At 40.5% G+C, this 4440-nt stretch overlaps 1 long non-coding RNA gene across 1 annotated transcript; it reads left to right on the top strand.

Annotated features, from left to right (window-relative positions):
- Positions 1–1611: 1611 nt before the first annotated feature.
- On the top strand, positions 1612–3922 carry LOC149315147 (uncharacterized). The gene is made up of 4 exons (XR_016281161.1): positions 1612–1933; positions 2633–2734; positions 3006–3074; positions 3615–3922. It is a non-coding gene; the product is annotated as an uncharacterized LOC149315147 (long non-coding RNA).
- The last annotated feature ends 518 nt before the right edge of the window (positions 3923–4440 follow it).

The raw sequence follows: 4440 nt of genomic DNA, 5'->3' as shown, positions 1-4440 counted from the left end.
TAAAGAAGGATGTTTTTCATGAGTGTACAGGAGAGCAGGGCTGGGCCCCTTGTTAAAATATGTATTTTTATTGTGTTGTGCACCTTGAAGTTGTTTCTGACCTATGGTGACTCTGCCATGGGGTTTTCTGGGGCTGAGGGTGTGTGACTCACCCAAGGTCAGTGAGCTGGTTTCCATGGCTGAGTGGGGAACTGATCCCTGATGTCCCAGAGTTTAAGGAGTTTATCGCACACGTGTTTTTAAACGATCCGAGGTCTGCACGGTAACGGAATGGAACGGATTTTATCGCACAGCCTCGTTACCGAAACATTTACAGTGCGTACCCGTTCCGTTCCGTTCGCGTAAAATGTCCCCAACGATTTGTTTCCGTCCTCCCTCTCCAGTAAATGTTATGAGAACGTAAAATCCCCCGTGTGCGATATCCTACGCGTTCCAATTCCATCCCCGTCCAGTCCCTACAGTAACGATGGTCCATCATGACATCTTTCCTATACCTGGTCCCCTTGCAAGATGTTTTAACGACTTTCATCAGTGAAAATTATAGAACATGTAGACATGTTTGTATATGAAAAAAAAACCAGGAAACTGTGTTTGATACCAGGTAACGATCTCGGGTAGGTATGTTAGGTTTTGAATAATTGTCCCGCTGCAACAAGACAACTGAAGACCTAAAGTAAGCCATGACTTTAGGACCTAAAATGTCCAACATTTTGTGCTTTAGTTTGGTGCTGCATTTGTCCTACTGTTTGTTCTACATTTTGTCCTACATTTATTCCCTGGCAATAGTGGACTATAATGGCAACATAATGGTAGCTTTGCCTGAAATATCCAATTAATTCAGGGACAAATGAAAGAACAAAGCTATGGAGAAAATCTACCTTGTTCTTATAACATTTAAAATTTTTTTTTAACATTGATAGCTATATTTTGTCCTACTGTATGCACTAGTTTTCCGAGGACATTTTCAGCAGTTCTAGATGGAGGGACATCACGTAATAAATAAATATTTCCTTTCGTTACTGTTGTGGATTTTTTATCAGTGATTACAACACTGTAGTGGCATTACATAAAGAACTTTGAATTAATATTTCGTGTTTTGTTGTGGGATTGCCAGTTTTAAGGAGTGGTATATTGATTTCTCAGTCAGAGAACTTCCCTGCCTACGAATTCTATACACCCCTCCTTAAAACTGTCAACCCCATAATGTGACAGGAGGTGGCTGCAATGTCTCTTCCGCCTTTTTGCAGAGAGGGACAGCGAGTTTCCCAATATTCCTAGAGTGTACAGGAAATGGCTGTACGTGTTTCCGGTACAATTAGCCAATAGGAATCCACCATCCTTATTGTGGCGGCGGATTTTCAAAGAGGTTTCCTGTGGAGCGTTGGTGATCTAAAGGGAAAAATGGAGGGAGACATGTCACAATCTCTGTCCGGGACGGACGTGCAAAACACCGTATGCAGTAATGAGAAAGTAACAAAGGGTGTCCCTTGGTGTCGAAACGAGATTTTGGACTTGCTTGATATTTGGGGGGCAGCGCGTTTCCAAGACAGACTGAGGGAATCTCATCGGAATCTGGACATATTAAAAGACATTGCCGAAGAGATGAAGAAGCGGAATCATGCTAGAACAGGGCAGGAGTGCAGAAACAAAACCAAACACATGCGTTTCGAATACAAAAAGGTGGTAAACTATAACAAAATGAGTGGGCGAGACCCCATTAGTTGCCCCTATTTTAAAGAACTAGATAACATTTTGCATGGAGACGCAAGTATTGTTGTGAATAGGTTGTCCAGGAGTATTGATCTAACTAGAGGAAACCAGACTGCAAAGTCCAGACGTTCCGATCCCAGTGGAAAAAATAGGAAGGGTTTACAGAAATCAGTCCCATCCAACATCCCCATGGTACCTCCATGTGAGAGAAGGAACACAAACGGTGAGTATCAAGTAGTGTCAAGCTATCGTTGAATCATTACTGTTACTACAGGAACAGTACATTTACCCTTTTATTTTTTATGGTGCTTGAATGTGGTTGGCTGTGTGTGTGTGTGCGTGTGAGAGAGGGGGAGAGAGAGAGAGAGAGAGAGAATGCGTGCGTGTGTGTGAGGGTGGGTGGGAGGGAGGGAGGGAGGGAGGGAGGGAGAGAGTGTGTGTGTGTGTGTGTGTGTGTGTGTGAGAGTGGGAGTGTGTCCACGCGTGAGGGAGAGGGGGGAGAGAGAGAGAGAGAGAGAGAGAGAGAGAGAGAGAGAGAGTGTGTGTGTGTGTGTGTGTGTGTGTATGTGCCAAGATTTCCATAGGTTACTGTTGAGGTAATGATTTGTCCAATGACATTTTGGCAAAGAATCATGGATAGTTATTATTCTGGTCCACCTAATATTTCATTGCTATATTTAAATATTGTCTAATTGCTAGATTACAGGCAACAAAACAGAAGTTGCGTTGGCCAAGTCATCTCATTCCTTTCTTGTCAATTCCATAACAATTGTGAATAGTGAATAGCTTTTCATTTCCACCAGGGTCTAAATTCATGTTCAACATTCCTGTGAATCTTTGACAAATCAAGTAAATTTTTCATAGAAAACTGTTTCTGAACCTAAAGTATTTATTTTCCTTTTATTTGAAACACTGAAAACAGCTTGCTACACAACTATGGACACAAGTGAAGGAGCCTTACGTCATGCTTCGGAGACTGGAAATAATTCATTCACCAACACAAGACCAGATAACAGTCCACAAGGTAATGCATGTATGTAGTGGTCTGCAGCTCCATTCATTGACAGAACTTGATATGTTACAGGTAATTCCTAAAAAAATAGCACAACAGTATGCAATGAGTCCTCCTCTACCCTCGGGACTCAAACATATCCTTAAAAGTAGATAGAGATATATGTGTAATGGAGAGCAGTATGAGTTTAAAACTAATATTTGTAGTACGTACTACTTAGTGTTTCTTTCAGAGAGCTGCTGTCCTGTTGTGTGTTTAAGTTTGTTTTTTATTGTTTATCCAGCTGCAGATAACAACGATTCCAGCTGTAACTCACCAGAACAAGAGAACGAAATTTCGGATGGAAGAGAAGGTTAGTGTCCATCATCCGGTGACTATCACCTATTTCTTTCGGCATGTTGCGCTTGCTAAGAAATACAGGAATAATAATGTGTGGATAACGATCAATATTAATGAAAAGAAAGTCTTCCATTCCCCTATATATTTCTACGATTGTTTTGGTGTCTTCCGTTACAAGTGTCTATGCTATTGCAAATATGCGTGACGTGTGATACCCAGTATAGTGATTTCCGTACCTTGAGGAAACTTTCCAGTATTATTAGATGTTATGGGTATCTCTGATATAGAGAATGTGAACACTACATGGTCAACGGGATTAATAAGACGAAACTTGGGCACCAATATTATTTATCTAGGTCTTATTTTAAGAACACAAGGAAGCTGAATAGAAAATTTTCAAAAGAACATATAGAATGCTTGCTTAACAAAAATAGATCCTTACAGATAATCCATTATCTGAAAGGGGTGCCTAATTTTAATCTCCCTGTTACACTTGCAAGAAATGGTTTATCAATGATATAGATGAACAATATTTCCTTTATCTCCCCTACAGAAAATCAAGAGGATGACATCTTTACAGTGGTGAACATGTCTCCAAATACACGTCTGCAAAGAATAAGGAACAGAAGTAGAAGAGCAGTGAGGGGTGAACTAATAGCGAGAACCATCATGGAAAATACCAACCAGCAAACGGAAATTAGTAGACAGCAGCGAGAGAATCTGCAGAAAGAAATTTTACTAAGGATGGATGAAAGTGCCCGTAAGGAGAGCGAGTTGATAAATATAATGAAAGAGGATGTGCTTTCGAGCAAAGAGGACAGAAAACAATTACTTCATTGCATGTCTACTATTGTTGATCTATTAAGTAAGAGCAGACTACCCACTAGCCTAAACATTGACAATTGCCATGCTGACAATTCAGGAGCTCATTCTCAAACCTCTGAAATCCTGGTTCCAGAAACTTTGCCACAGCTACAAGGAGGACCACATTCAAGCAAATATACAAGGATCAAAGAACATGTTAACTACCATAACAGTCGTCCTACTCTGTTTGGACTGACAATGTATAATAATAGCAGTGATAGTGAAACGGATGATGACCTAGTACCCCTACATAATAATGTAGACATTGAATATGCAGCACCAGAGAAAAATAGGAGCAGCACTGGTAAAGACCAAGATGATAATCAAATTCCAGAAAGCAGTATGTCGTCTGTCACGCATGTGGATTCTGTAATTCAGGGAAATTACTCACATTGGGAAATTGAACCACAAACACAAAGCCAATGGTTGTTAACCCAGTCAGAAGAATGTTCTCAGTTTGCTAATACACGATCTCGCAGATGTATTAAAAAAAGGCAAAGGTACTCACCTTAGAA

The sequence above is a fragment of the Sceloporus occidentalis genome, unplaced genomic scaffold (assembly GCF_023333645.1).
Source record: "Sceloporus occidentalis isolate IW3139 unplaced genomic scaffold, rSceOcc1.0.p SCAF_4, whole genome shotgun sequence".
Classification (NCBI taxonomy): Eukaryota; Metazoa; Chordata; class Lepidosauria; order Squamata; family Phrynosomatidae; genus Sceloporus; species Sceloporus occidentalis.
This window is presented reverse-complemented; position numbering and strand designations above follow the sequence as displayed.